Genomic DNA, 16,255 nt, shown 5'->3' with positions numbered 1-16,255 from the left:
CTACTCTATACCACATGGAAATCCGCTGTAAAGCCAAAGTATCCAGAAATGGAATAATCCAGCTTTAGACGTTAGCTTCTGGAAGACATATGACGCTATCCGAGTGCCAGTTGCATGGGCCGTGGCTGTAGCACGTTTTGACATTGTCTACCCCCTTTCCAGGCAGGTTTTGCTTGTGGGTTTGACCTGTAGAAGGTAAAGAAGCCTTCCGTTTGCTGAGACCTCTGCCTTTTTCACGTGAGTTTCCTTCAATAAGAGAACCGATGCTGTGATTTTTATGCCTTGCTCTCCACTGCCTCTTTCACAGAGCACAGCATGGGCAATTTAATTTCAGTACGGGCTTTTCCTGGTTCAAGTGTCAAAAAGTTTCCTGTTCAAATTTTTTTGGTTCTAGACTTTTTGGCTGTATGGGTGTTTTAAAAATGATGCAAAGCATATACTTAAAGAAAATTTTTCTCTTACAGAAGAACAACATTGGTGTTTAGTTGTTAAATGTTACCAATAATTCAGATAAATTGCTGAAAATAGGAACTCAGAATAAAGGTAATTTATGTAGCCTTATCTATAATTACCCATCTTGGCATAAAATGAAATAATCTTTATAGCGTCTTGTTTCCTGTTTTGTTTCACCACTTTTTCTCTGATCAAATATTACAATTAAATTGAGAAATAGAGAAGAATGTTTCTCCAAACAGAAGTCATTCACTTGGAAGAACATGACCAAGAATGGTGTGGGTTTTACCACCTATTGATAATACAACTGCAACTTGTAACTCTGTGTTTGCAATATGCCTCTCAACACTCAATGAGATTTTTACCTAAACAAGCTTACTTTTCTGCTAGCTGTTCTAATATTCTCATATCTGCCATCTGGAGGTTGCTTTGGAGAAAGGTCTAGAATACCTTGAGGAGATAATGTAGTAATTTACATGAGCAGAAGCAGTAATTTGATTCTTACCTCCAAGCTGTTCAATAAAAAATGTGGTTGAGAAAAAGAAGAAAACATATTTTTTGATTAAACTATGATGCAAAGCTTATGCCCTCATGTAGCTGCTTATAATCACTGATGCTTTTCATGCATTAAGAATGGTAACAAAGAGAAGAAACACAGAGAAGAAAATATAATTAAGTGAATCACGATCACCCTCAGAAAAACTGTGCTCTACTTGGATCATATTTCTGCATTCATCGGTTCCGCCTCGTCACTATAACCTTGAAGTCTTCCTGCACTATCTGCCCACTGCCTTGATCCCTTTCCACAAAGGATTCCTTTTCTCAAGATTTTCTAGTTCTGGCAGAGAAATGGGGGGACACAATCCATCTACTCACTTGAGTGCTCCACTTTCATTTTCAACAAGGAGTCATACAGAACCCGAGTTCTGAGGAGCTAAAGAGAAAAGCAGGAGCAGTGGAAAGGAGGAGGAAATCAAGCAGTTATTCATTAATTACACGAAAGTTTATCCATCTACCCGCATACTGTAATACTCTGTCTGTGTTATACCATTTGTGTCCAAGATTATAAACTTATTGTGGCAGAAATTGTGAAGAGACTGGCTGATGCATCAGCAGACGATCATTACAGAAGGAGAAGAGTTGTGTCAGGTAGGCAGTAGTGGTCCTTAGGGTAATTTAGGGGGACCTCCAAGCCAGCCAGTGGCTCTGAGAATCCTGCAGTCCCCTGGAATCTATCTCTGCCCTGTGGGGTGAGGTTCCTCCCCACCCCATTCGTTTTGTGAAAGGTTTCCAGAAAAATTTTGCATGGTTCCTGTCTGGATGGTCTGTTTTTGGGAAACCTTTCTCTCTGGAAGGGACATTCAGTCTGGTGGGAAGGGGCCATTTTGAGATAAGGCTCTTCTGAGACTCCCCGTTAAGTTTCTTACAGCACTAAGCACTCCCTTGGCAGATTAGGAAACAGATTTCTTCATGGAAATATTCATGGAAATATTTCTTCTGTGGAAATAAATGTTATAGTGTGTGGATGAGCAGTATGTGGAACTCTGAGAGCTGTGAGGTTTTTGATGACAAGCCAAAATGAGTCTGACTTCAACCAAAGTCTGCTAGTGAGTCTTGTAGCAGTTGTTACACCCCCTTTACATGGTATGATCTCCACAGGATATGCCAGGTGTTGGTTGCCCCTGGACCAGAACTGGGCAAAGGGGAATTTTCTTCCAGAGTGAACCTTGCAACTGTGCTAATGCAGACATGTTTAGATGACGATGCTGGACAGTAAACCATGTCAGAGGTGTAGGCACGTATTCCCTTCTGCCATGCCTCCTTTGGCAGCATTAGGACAGACAGCTGCAACAAAGATGCTTAGTTGCTGGTGTGAGATTCTCCGGAGATTATCCGTCAATGCTAATAGGTCTATATGGTAGCAGCATTTCCAGAGGAGCTTTATAGTATAGTTCGCAAATATTTTTTTGCCAATCTTTTAGTAAGCTATTTGGAAATATGTTAGGAATTACTGTAGAAGGAGAAACAGTTTTTAAGCTAATATTTCTGGCTTTACAACTGTCAAGTCCAGAACAGCTCACTGTGTTGCCATCTGTGACCATACTTGGATGGGAATCTCAAATAGTTTCTCTCCTGCTATAAGAAACGTGTGACAGTCGAATCCATTTGGTGTCTTTGTAAAGACATTTATCTTGAAGAGTAAAACTTCTCTTCAATTTTTAAAATCTTTGTTATAAGCATATCTTATGGTCTTTCTTATTGGTGACACCACCAACAACTTCACTTTTTGACGAGATCATTGTCAGCAACTATAATAAAATAAGAATTCTGGAACAAATGTTGAATCTTAAAAATAGTACAAAATACTTCAAATCAGTTGGTCTTTAGAAAAATTGTGTTATCATGTAAAACAAATGGTTTCTTTTTAAACTTACGAATTATTTCCAAGCATAACTACAATCATTGAACTGTCCTTTAAGACTTCTAAAAAGAGGAGGAGAGGACAGGATGAGAAATAGGGGAACAAAAGGGGAAGTGTGATTAAAGTTAGAAAAATAAACAAGCATGTAATCCAAAATAGTGTTTATTACCATTTCTGTTCAGGTAACATTTTATGTTGCAAAGTAAAGAAAAAATCATGGTGGCAATTGTCCTATAAGGTACATAATTTTCTTTTTTTGTTATGATAGTCATAATGAAAAAGGGAGAGTCACAGGGAGTCCATCTGGGAAGTCCCCTTGCCTTGCTGAGCTGATGTTTTGTTGGTTTATTTCTTTTCTGAATGTTTCTGAAAAAACAGCTCAAGCCTCCAGGTTGGAGTTTGGATGCAGGTGTATATTAAAACTACGAGCCTTGCAATTTTGTACGAGAAGTTGCCCAAGCAGCCTACAAAGAGTGTGTGAGTCAGGTTACAATACACGTCGTCAGCGCGTTGCACACACTGTGCACATCAGATTTGCTGCACTGGGACATGTCGGTTTGTTGTTGTGTGTTCCCATGTGTGTTCCTGCATGCACAGTAAAGCTGAGGGCGTCCAGAACGCCTCAGGTGGGCGAAGAGTGGCTTGGGCAAAGGCTGACTGTATTGCACGTACGGTATGTTTTCAGTGCTGTGCTGGCTTCCCTGTGCGTGCACTATTCATCGTATGTATGTGCCGTTTCTTTAGGGCTTCTAGAAATTCAATCACCCCATTTCATCATGGTCAGAAATAAAAATAATTATTAATAGCTTACATACTAATCTTCTATCATGAAACTTTGAAGATCATTACACTAAAAATCTTGTTTCTAAGGAAATTGTAGTGAAAAAACAAGTTTTGACATCTTTCCAAACTCCCTTTCCTTAATCCTCCCTTCTTCTGAGAAAGAAGGGAGCATTTACTCACCTTTGTGGGTAAGCAAGGAGATTTTGAGCCTCTTGCTCAAAAATGTTCTCTGTTCCTGCCTTCAGGCAATAAATGGTACCTTCTCTGTGACACGATGCAAATGCCTGTTGAAGATTAAGCTAAGCCCATGTAAATTCACTTTGTATGTGGCCCAATCAGTGTGTACCATAGAAAAGGAAAGGAAGATTAATGCTCGAAATCATTTTACTAGACATTTGCTTCATTGCTGTGTAAATTCAGGTCAGAAACCCTGATCCCTTGTTTGTTTGGGTCAGCTAGCTTCAAGAGCTATCAAAAGCTTGACATGTCCTCTCAGCTTCCTTAGTAAACGTGCAGTTGGTTGTAGTGTCGAGTGTGGTACAAGTTAAAAAACACCCACACTCCAAGTGATGGTGAGGAGATAAATGGCAAACCAAATCATAGTGTCTGATAATAGGACAAATAATAAAAAAAACTTCTTCAATTAATAGGAAGTTGAGCCATAATCTCTGCATTTTTATTGAAAAGCAGGAAAACATTATCCTTGACAGAGAAGTTTAGGTTTTTTACTCTGCCCCCATCATTTGGAAAGTGAAGGGAACAGTGTCTGCATGGGACTGGCTGTGTACGAAAGGCTTGAAACCACCAGCATAAATGGTTTCTGCTCTTGAGGAGGCACTCCATGGGAGCACGGGGGCACAGAGGGACAGCGGGACTCTGTTTCAAGAGGGTAGAAGTTACCACAGTGCAAATGAACGCAGTAACAATATTTGAAGTGACAAGCAAAGGTCCTGGATTAGGACCCGTATCCTTACTAGACATTTGGAAAGAGGGTGAGGAACACAACGGCAAATCCCGTAAACGACACGGGCTAGTAAACTTGGGCAAAGTTCATGAAAGCTGTGAGAAACTTGAGAGGCACCTCCCCACGCGGGGGAATTCGCTGAATGGCACGCTGCCTGCAGTTGGATATCTGCAGCTCGCTGAAAAGGTCCAGGGCAAGGACTCAGAGAGGAGCAAAAAGAAAGGGTGAAGGGAGTGGAAAAGCTCTCGTGGAGGGAGACTGAAAAGATTCAGACTGTTTATTTAATGAGAAGGGACAAAGAGCATGTAGAGGAACTTAAAAATATTTACCCCAGTATAATGTAGTGAAACATTCTACTCACCTTTTTGTTCCTGAGGTGAAATATTGTGAAATTGTTTTGCTTGAAAAATTGAAGTCAAAGCTTTTCTATGCCTTGCTCTGCTAAGCCAATGTAGCTCATTCCTGGAACTCTCTGGAACCAAGGACTGCCAAGAAGGCATCAGAGAGCGTATGGATAATGCTTAATCAAAGTGAATAATAGATACTGAAGAGAACAGGCTCCCTCAATCTTAGGAGCGTTAATCAGTTCTAATTATTGGATGTTAGGAGAAAACTTCCTTGTTACTTCTTGGTACAAAAGGCTGCACTTGCTGCTTTTGAAACTTGGGTGCTTGCTGTGGTTGAGCAGAAGATACTGAAGATCTTCTCTATGACTATGTAAGGGCTTTTTCAAAGCTTGCCTGTCCTGCAGTCTTCTCCTTCATCACCGAATCCACGTTCAGCTTCGGCTGTATTACATAAAAAGCTCCTTGTCCCTTTTTTTTGAACATTGGCCAAACAGACACAGCTGTGAGTTCAAGGAGGCGTGTTTTAAAATCCGAACAAGAGAGAGAAGGATTTAGGAGGGGTAATAGGAGAACCACGAAAAAGTAGATCTAAGCGTGCACGTTTCTACTGACTTATTTTTCCTCTAGCTTGGAAAGAAAACCCTGACGTGGTAACTCTCCATCATTATCTGAAATAGATTTCAGTCCAACTCAGTGGAAGGACATCGTTGAAAGACCTCAAGAAATATGTGTATTAAAGTGGGTTCTTAACATATCTGACATGGTTGCTTCATGTCTAATTATAGTGACTGATCTGTGTGTGCGTTTGATTTCTGCAGCGCGGCTGGAGTAGCTGTTTCGCTTGGCAGCCCGCGTGCTGGCCTGCCACCCCTCTCTTCATTCACTGAATTCTGACACTATGTTTAGAAGCACCAGCCATCCAAATTATAACGGGCTTCATTCTTTGCATTTAGACTGCAGAAGTTAAAGCCAATTAAAATGAGTGCCTCAGCATTTGATTTTTTTTAACTTCATTTTAAGATTCTGTCTTAAGGGAAATTTTTAATGGAATCTATTTTGGTAGAGTGCACTGAAGACGCGTTTATTAAACAGGCCTATTTTTTTAAATCCAGCACACTTCTCATGCATTTGATGTGATTTCCCCTGAAGTATTAATTTAGAAGACAGGCAGAATATTTCTTAAACATGGGTTTGAAGGGGAGGGAAGGAAATGTTTTCAGATGCGTCCTCACTTCTCCCAGTAACAGCGGTGGGAGCCGTTATTGCCTCTGGGTGTGAGGGGAGTGTGTGTGCAGCCCCCTTCCCATCTGCACTGAGGCGCTACTGAGCCCTGGTTAGGCTTCGTGTCTGTGGAATGAGGGTTAAGGCATTAAGATGATTCTTGAAAATTAAGCTGTATACCCAGCTCCATGCCAGATTTTCAGTGTAGCTTTAGTTCACTTCTTCTGTCTCTGAGTTACGCTGAAAAAAATCTGTAATAATGGAGCTTTTTATAAAAGATTATTTCAGGCTTGCATCTTTTTGGATCTGATTTCTTCATGAAGTTTGAATAATTTATCTTACAGGCACAAACTGACATAGCAAATAAGGCAAAATGTTATGCTTCTCCTGAATGGATATCTCTGTTCATTCACTCTGGAAATGGAGGAAGAGCACCGTGTAGTTCGTGACTAGTCTCAAGTAAAGAGAAAAACCAGTGAAAGTACACTTGAGTCCAGCAGTTCCGGACTTTGTCTGGGTGTACTGTGAGCCAAAGAATCTCACAAGGCTGAATTCCTCAACCTGGGGAAACTAAAAGGAAATTTTGACATTCATTAAGGAATTTCAAAAGCCATTTGGTACAAAGTAGTGAAGATGGAATTTGTGTAGTACTTCTGGTGGTAGAAAAACAGAAGTGCTAACTCAGTCTACGATGCTTCAGGAGAACATAATTCAAGAAAGGGAAGACATACATGGTAGATTAGATAAAGAGGCTGCAACTGTCAACACAGAAATAACTGAAAGTTAATTTGAGGTAAGAGATATGAAGGATGAACAGCTATTAATAATAATGAGACACTGAAAAAATCCCACAGCCGTTGATGGAAGAAATCTGAGAGCGTAATGCTATTAGAAGGATTTGTAAAAATAGTAAGATATGTTTGCAGGGGATGTTTCTCAGTCATGTTCGTAGAGTAATGGAATATAAAATGCAAGTTTCTAGAGCTGGCACATCAGAGATTCATAAGCAAGTTAGATTTCTGGAGCTAACCAAAATCCATGCCAGAGGAAAAACTTTACAGAAATAGCTGAACTGCTGTATCAGATGACCACAGCAAGGCTACATTTGATACCGCGTGGCAAGCAGAAACACTTGTACACATCAGTCAAGAGCAGAACGTAACAGGAAGAAAGCGGAGTGGATAAAGCTCAAAGAAACTAAAGAATTTAAGCTATTAAAAAAAAAAAAGAAAAACAGAAAAGAGAGGAAGAAAAACTCTACAAAATCCATCTACTGTTCTGATGCAATTATAATTTTCAATGGGTAGGAACAGGTTGGGGTTTTTTTTCCAGTCATTGAGTCTGGACAAGAATATGGAGGAAAAAAAAGACATAGTGCAGGCTCAGTGGAAAAAGGACTGTGCCGGCTGGCTTGAGTGATAACAGGGTTTTTTTTCCGTAGAGTTCAACTGAAGGAAGAGCTGTCTGACCGATATCTGCTCCCTCTTTTCTTTGCGGTGAAAGTTAAAGAAATCTGTTTGCATGTATTCAAGCAGCTCTGACCTTCTTTGTAGTTTATAGGAGAAAAAAAATACATGAAAAATCCTCTCCTGTTCAATATTAATATAAAAATACAGGTTGTTATTATGGTAGATTGTTAACCGACAACAGCACGACCATTTGGCACTGAGTACCAAATGGCGTAGAGACCTTCCTGCACGTCCCTTGGACTTTCAGCCTACAAGTGACCCGATCTTCAGAAATTTAAAGGAAAGCCTCGATCTTAATAGATCACGACACGACCAAGGTGAAGTTAAAAATCCCCCTATGACATGGGTTATTTCACACAAATCCTGCAGCCAGCTCTCCTGATGACTGCTGGTCATTGCAGAAGACCATCCTTCCCTCAGAGGGAGATGTGGCTCCCCTCGTTGCTGATTGGTCGGAATCGATGATCTTAAAGGTCTCTTGCAACCAGATGATTCTGTGATTCTGTAATATCTCTTGGATAGCCAACAGCTATACGCAGGCAGCAGGTTGAGCATGTCTCTGGTTGTTATTGTTCAATGAGTAAATATAACAGCTCTGCAGCCCACCCTGTTAAATGGAATTCAACAATGTGTCATTTACAAAACCAAATGGTTTTGAGATGACCCTGCAATGTGCTGAGTAGCTCTTGTAACATTCATAGACTCTAATTTGGGAAAGGTATTTGTGCACACCCATGACCTTAAGTGCACGGCTCCATTCCTGGGCTCAAAGACAAAATTTCCTAAATTGGTATCACGATACCTTCAATTCTCATAGAAAAAAAAATTACAGAATTAAGATGAAAAAGTTGATGAAAATGTTACTGTCTTGCTCTTCTTCCAGCACATTTTAGCAAAATGCAAACAGCATTATTGCTTCATGTTATCTGATAAAATATGTGTATTTTTTCGGGGGTGTGGGCTTCTGGTTCCTTTGTATAACAGCAACTGTTTCCTTAGTTTTGTGAAAGATGATAATTTTCTCTGGAGATTTAGCTACCTTTTTTGCTGTCCTTGGTCCTTTTTCAGAAGTTATCTAACGTGATGTAAATTTGGTATCAAGGAAGTAATAATCTATTGACATTATATAAAACTGTATCTGAGTATACTCAGGTCTTTTAACCAGCAGGGGACTGAACCATGGAAAATGCTGTTTCTCCTCTTATTTGTTTCCATAGCAAAATAAAATAATAGGAACTGATTTTCAATTATTTACCAACTAAAAAAAAAAAAGTCTATTAGAAGTCAGGTGTGGGAGTTGGTAAGTATTTTAATGGTTCACATTCTTACGATTATTTCTTTTTTGCTTCTCTATTCATTTTGATACATTGAATTTAAGAGTCTGACCTCCTTTTCATTGTTTTTTATTAAAAATAGTTTGAATTCAGTCGTTCAATCTGAATAGTCGGTTTAGAGGGAATATGATGCTATCAAGTAGTTTGAAGTCCGTTCCCCTGTCGTATGGAAAGCAAACGTGAAACAAATATTTGCAAGAAGTTGAAAAGTACTAGAACTTTGAGGAACAGAAGAGAGTGCTTATGGAAAGGTAAGCAGACCTTTGCTTTGTGCTCTTCCTTCCCTTGCCCCCAGGAGCGCTCCTGTCTCCCATCTCTCAGATGCATTTTTATTCTGTCGTCACCATTTTTTTTCCTAATTGATTTTTTTTTTTTTTTTGGACATTTTAACACAGCACGAGTGGTCTTGCCCATCTTCCTCCTTCTGTTCTCTCAATGCGCTGGGTGCAGAGTTTATCGTACCTGGCATCTTTTTTTTTTTTTTTTGATGCTCTTCCTTGTCTCACCCTCTCCCTTGGCCAGAAACACCCTCGTGGGGCTGTGGGGAGGTTGCTTTCAAGCAAATCTTGGAAGATCACTCCATCTGTTTACAGCCTTTGTATTGGAGGCACGTTGTGGCCTTTGAAACACCAGACTGCTGTTGTCACCCTGAATTATCCCTCCAGCTGCTTTCGCCTTGGGGTCTCCTAGAAAGTTGATTCGTCAGCATTTTTGCAAAGATATACTGCAATCCCTCCAGAATTGATGTGGGAGTTTACTGGGTCTCTTGGACTCCTCCTCTTCTCCCTATCCATCCCCATTTCTGTCCTATCCCATCCTTTGGGAAAAAAAAAAAAAAGTCAGCAGCCATCTGTGTGGAAAACTGGAACCTGCCTCTCTGCTCCAGTCCTGCCTTGTCCGACCCTAGGTTCAACTTCGCTAAAACTCGGATTTATGGCCCAAAATTTTAAATCAAATTTATAGTTAAATGCAAATTTCTGTTATAAATTTAGATGTAAATTGTCAAAAGTCCTCTCATCTTCCTTGTGTTTCTCTTTTGCGTTTGAGAATAACTCTCCAGAAACAGTAACACAATAGCTTTATGTAGAGCTCTAATTTTCCTCCTTGTAGCTTCTATTCTTTTTTTTTTTTGACAGTTACAAAAGCCTCAATACTGGTTAGTCCACACATTCACTGATACTGGAACATTACCCAGCTTAACAACGATGCTGCATTGCTTCCTTTTCATATTTACCTGTTGTCTCTAGCTTCTAAATTGGAGAGATATGGATATGATGGGTGGACTGGTTGGTGGATGAAGAACTGGTTGGATGGTCACATACAGAGGATAGCGGTAAGCAGCTTGATGTCCAGATGGAGATTGGTGACAACTGGGGTCCCTCAGGGGTCCGTGCTGGTAACAGTATTGTTCAGTATCTTCATCAGTGGCGTAGCTAGTAATACCGAGTGCAGCCTTAGCAAGTTTACAGATGACACCAAGCTGAGTGGTGCAGCTGACACACCTGAGGGATCTGGAGAAGTGGGCTGATGTGAACATCATGAGGTTCCACAAGGCCAAGTGCAAAGTCTTGCACCTGGGTCGGGGCAATTCCCACTATCAGTGCTGGCCGGGGGATGGTGTGATTGAGAGCAGCCCTGCAGAGAAGGACTTGGAGCTACTGGTGGATGAAATGCTGGGCGTGAGCCAGCAATGGTCGCTCACAGCCCAGAAAGCCAACCATATCCTGGGCTGCATCAAAAGCGGAGTGGCCAGCAGGCCGAGGGAGGCGATTCTGCCCCGCTGCTCTGCTCTGGTGAGACCCCACCTGGAGTATTGGGTCCAGCGCTCAGGCCTCCAACGTAAGACATGGATCTGCTCAGGAAGGTCCAGAGGAGGGTCATGAAGGTGACCAGGGGGCTGAAGCACCTCCTCTATGAGGACAGGCTGAGAGAGTTGAGGTTATTCAGTCTGGAGAAGAGTAGGCTCTGGAGAGACGTTATTGCAGCCTTTCAGTATTTAAAGGGGGCCTACAAGAAAGACGGGAACAGCCTGTTGTGACAGGAGAAGGGGTAATGGCTTCGACCTAAAAGAGGGGAGATTTAGAGGAGATACAAGGAAGAAGTTTTTTACACCTAAGGTGGTGAAACACTGGCACAGGTTGCCCAGAGAGGTGGTAGAAGCCCCATCCCTGGAAACGTTCAAGCTCGGGTTGAACGGTGCTCTGCCTAGTTGAACCTGGTCTAGTTGGCGATGTCCCTGCTCACTGCAGGGAGGTTGGAGTAGATGGCCTTTAAAGGTCTCTTCCAGCCCAAATCATTCTATGATTTATAGCTGAGACTTGTCTGCTTGGGGAGTTAATCTAGATTAGCTGATGGTGTAATCTGAAGTGGATTCGTTTGGTTGCATAGAATCAGTTTATGGCAGTTTACTCAAAATTTAAATGGGTTTAATTAATTGCAGTGTATTCTAATCTCCAAATAATGATCAAACAAGGTGAAGTTAGAGGCAATTCTTCCAGAATTTTCAGAAGACGACAATTCGAAACAGCTTGGGCAACACGAAGCAGAGATTTGCCTTGGGATGTGGTGCAAGGGTAGCCAGGATTTCATATAGCGAAATGTCTGGTGAAGCAAGGGACAGGGTACGGAACAGAAAGCTGAGTTCTCACTGAAAACTGAGTTCTGGTAAATTAAAATTTGGTTAAGTATGAAGGACATTGAGAGAAATACCTGTTCATTTGAAATCTGATCATAGTATGTTTTGCGATAACCTAGAGTTGTAACATTTAGAGAAGGTATAAAGGAAAATGTACTTTGATATAGTGCGAGAAAGTGCTCCCTGAAACTGTTGATAAGCAGTTTCAAAATGCCTCAGAGACCGAGATTATTACCCACCCAAACTCATTATTTAAAATTTTGTGTTTACAGTTTGTTAGCTGTTTTTCCCATTTAAATCAAAGTAGAACTCCACAGATGTATGGGCTGTAGAAAATATCTCCATCTTATTGTCCCGTAACCTGATGAGGTTTATGCAGAAATGCAGACAAAATGCATTTGATATCTGATTACATTATTATTTCTTACTCTACTGGAAATGATATAGCAGACTTCAGGCTTTCAAAATTTTGAAATTTGTGACTACTGATAAAGCAGTTCCTAAACTAAAGTCAAAATCCTCATTTCTGTTTATTTAAGGTAGATACTTTAGTTTCTGTTTGTCCATTTGCCTCTGTTTGTCGTAATTGCCTCTCGGATCCTGACTGTAGCAATTAGTGATATTGAAATGCGATGTTACCTACAGGAGTGTTTAAAATACTGACCCACACCTTTAAAATGCTGCCACGGGATGTTTGTTTAGCAGTTAAACTACTTGCAATTTTGATATTAAAATTTACCTTTCATAGATAATTTTTGTAAACCAGCTGTGCTAAACAACAGAGAAGTGATTTTTTTTGTGTCAAGTGGACGTTGTTGATCCATGCCATGAAGATTTTTTGGCACGTAATTTTGAGGATGTTTGCTTTTGTCCTTACTGTACCGCTGTGAGGTTCGTTCTGGGGCACATGGAGAACATCGAGAGGAAGGCAACCGCAGGGGCTTGTGACCAGCTGGCGCCTGCAGTGCCGATCACTGAGGGGCCAGCACCGAGAGGAAGGTGTTCCCTGATTGGAGGGATCTACCCAGGGCTTCCCAGAAAAGTGTTGATTATTTGCTATTATCTACTTGCATTGTCAACAAAAAGCCTTGGAAACAAGTTTTTTATTTGTTATTGCTAATGCTCTGTAAGGTCCTGCATTCACCTTCAGACAGGGACTCTTTCCTTAGGAAACGTGGGCTCCTCTGCTCACAGCGTTGTCAAGAGCGACGTCAAGAACAGAGATATCGGGCAAACAAACAAAACAAAAAAACCCAGCAAACAACCCCCTAAGTATACAAGTTAGCAGGATACTCAGAGCATCATTTTGAGAAGTGGGGGCAAGCTCTTTTTGCCCTTTTTCCATTTTTGTCTTTTTTCATCCTCCTTCCCCCCCTGTTTTTCTCCTTTTTTCCTCCTTTTTCTTTAATTTTTTTCTTTTTTCCTTTCTCCCCCTCCCCCCATTTTTTCCCCTCCTTTTTTCCTTTTTTTGTCCTCCAATGGAATTTTTCCATCACGTGAGAACCACAATGCAGAGAGAAAGCAGTCAGTGCTTCCGCAGTGTTTCAGATAAAACTTGGAGGAGCTGTTGCTGGAACGCTCGGCTGTGTCTGTCCCGGTGCTCGTGTGACCTCCTCTGTTCTCCTGCAGCTCACAGGCTGTCGGCTGGGATCATTTTTGAATCACGCATTTCTTTGGTGGCTATCCACTTGTTCAGGTAGACCAGGACAGAGTATTGCCTTTCAGCCTTTGGAGGCACAGCTCCGGTTTCAGCCAGGGACCAGAGAAAGTCTTTGTATCTCACTGTGAATTTTATGATAGATTTGCTCAGAATTTTTCAACTTCACCCCATTTTTTTTCTCTCTCTCTTTTTTTTTTTTTTCTGGGTAGCTCTTCAGAGATTGCAACAGATTGATGATTTGAACCCTGATGAGTAGAAACTGCCAGGGAGGAAGGAGGTCTGGCTTGAGCTTCTGCAGCTCCGTGTTTAAGATGATCTAAGATTAAGTATTTCTGTCTGAGTCAGTTACAGCAGGAAGTTGAGCCTACACTTCCCAAATCCCAGGTGGGTCCTTGACATTTTGGTCCAAACCCTTCACAAGTCCATTTTTGTGAAAATGTGCAGAATGTCATACTGGGAATAGTCATGGCAATGACTGACTCATATGGTAAGGACGAGCTTGCTGGCAGGTATCTCCAGCAGTGTATTTTATGAACAAAAAATTAATGCCTATTAAGTTTTACAGTAGGTAAACTGACATTAATTTGATGGTGTGAATTTGTTCATTATCTGCCAAGATGAGCAAAAATGAAGGTTTCAACCCGTTTCAAGAAAGGCTCCAGCTGAACAAAGCATTTTGTCCTAATATCAAAATGTTTCATTATTTTGGAAATGTGAGAGGAAAAAACTGTGAATGGAATACTCCCTTCTGATGTGTGAAGTGATGTATTTTAATTCTTTTTTCTCTGAAGCAGTTTGCTGTATCAGTCTTGTTCTAATTATCAGTACTAATTCACAGATTACTTAAGAATTAAAGATCCAAAAGAAATTATTTCTTTACAAAAGTACAATTACTTTTGAAAGGTCGTATTTTTATGGCCGTGCAAATTTTTAGCAAATCGATCAGAGTGTTGACCCAAGGAGAGAACAAGCACTGTTATTAAAAAAGAAAAATTCAGTTGTTATTTAAATTTATGAAATAAAACCACTTTTTTCTCTGCCATTTTTCAGGAAAATTTTTTTGTGGTTTTCTTCTTCTGTTTCTGTTCCACTGTTTCTTCTCTGGGAAATGAGGCTAGGCAGAAGCTTAACTCCTTTTACACGCATTAGTTACCATCTTAGGTGACCTTGCTGTGATTTTTTTCCTTCAAGTCCTTTTTGAATTTGTGCCTCTCAAGGGATAAAATCTTTTCTGCAATCAGTACGGTCGGTACTAACTGGCATACAGTTAATCTTGTCACGTTGATGGTGGCAAAACAGCCTAAAGATGGGGTCTTGAAGAGGCACAATGTTTTTTGTGCGTTGAACATTTGCCTGATTTCTTTTGAATTCACTATATTTAAAAGCAATGCCGTCTCTTGTTGCTATTACTTCAATGTGTTTCACAGCGGGGAAAAAAATTCCTGAATGGGGTTTAGGTGATGAATTCTTTCCCTTGTCTCTTCTCATTATACAGATTTCATTTTGGCTAGCCAATTTTTTTGAGCAATAGTTTTGGTCATGCTTTACTATATATATATTAATAGTAATTTTGTGCATATCAAAGAAATGATACTTGTGTATAAAAAGTAAAAAATAGCCAGTAGCAGGGCTTAGCTCAGAACTATTGATTCCAGTGGCCCTGCCTTCTGGCCAAGAGTTTTGTTGGGTTTCTTCCATAGACTGTGGACTTCAGTTTGTATTCCTTCTTCCTTTCCCTTTCCTTGTACTTGCTATGAATCACATTACTTTTTGATCAGAAAGTGAGTTATTTTGTTTAAAGTATCAAGCATATTAGAATGAGGATTGCTGTTTTCTCCGCTAAGTGACAGCTCCCGTGTTTTCCTACAGAAGCCGCAGCACAAGTACAGGCTGTGCAGCCTCCTCCTCTTGTCCCACTGCTCTGCGTTAACACAATTTCAATAAAATGCCTTTAAGAAAGTCACGTCATTCTTTGCGTTTATTTGGTGGCTTCTTTAACACATTTGGCAGTGCCTTTTGTGATCCCTAGGGTGCCTAAAAATGTGTGCCTAAAACCTACTGCCACTTGTGTGGGTTCTTTAGGACCTTGGCAAGTATTTGATGCGGATGGCATTTCAGTGAGGTGGAGACCTCTTCTGATTCCATCATCTCCCGGGGAGCCTGAAAGCAGGAGCAAAAGTCAGCACCAAGTTCTTAACGTTGTCATCTGAGCAGATGGTCTCTCTTCACAGAAATGCCTCCCAATTCCTACTGATCTTGGTAAGAGCTGGTAAATGTTCGGCATTTCTGAACATCAGAAGCAGAGGTTTAGAAGGTTAGTTCCAGCATCCCACCCATCAAAAAGAAGAAAGTTGTCATGAAAAGGACGTGTCTGAACAAGATTTGTAATAGTTTGGATTCCCCACCCCCAATCTTGCTGGTATGTTCGGATTAGAGATCTCTCATTAAGATATTGCAATTTTATTATTTTTTTTTAAGAAAAGGTACTTTTTACTTCGAGTTTAATTTGATTAGATTTGCATGCATGTGAAGATTTCTTAAGCATTTAAAGAACTCTGCTAGCAGTGCGATGCTCCAGCTCTGTTCCCTCAGCTCGGCAGAAGGCTGCATGCAACGTGCTATGCACGTGAAGCGGCTCGACCACTGTGCGTTGCATTGCCATCCTTTCTGAACCAAAATGGTGCCAACTCACGCACCACATCACACAGCCTTTCGTGTGGACTTTTCAGTGAGGAATCCGGCTCTTCGTTGTCACGACGATGGGGAAGCGGCCAGGGAGGGTGGCTGCAAGGATTCGTGCTTGGGTGACAGGCATCCTCCTTTCCTAGGCTGGAAGAAGGCCAGAGGACTCCAGTCCAACAGACTGTGAAAAGCATGTGGAGGAAAGTGTGGCAGGGTAACAGTTCCCCACCAGTTCTTCCAGTTTAAACTTTCCATAAAAGTTAATGCAAGGGACTGCTTATAATC

Source organism: Buceros rhinoceros, unplaced genomic scaffold (assembly GCF_000710305.1).
Source record: "Buceros rhinoceros silvestris isolate BGI_N320 unplaced genomic scaffold, ASM71030v1 scaffold14877, whole genome shotgun sequence".
Classification (NCBI taxonomy): Eukaryota; Metazoa; Chordata; class Aves; order Bucerotiformes; family Bucerotidae; genus Buceros; species Buceros rhinoceros.
The sequence above is the reverse complement of the archived record's forward strand: the minus strand, read 5'-3'. Positions refer to the sequence as shown.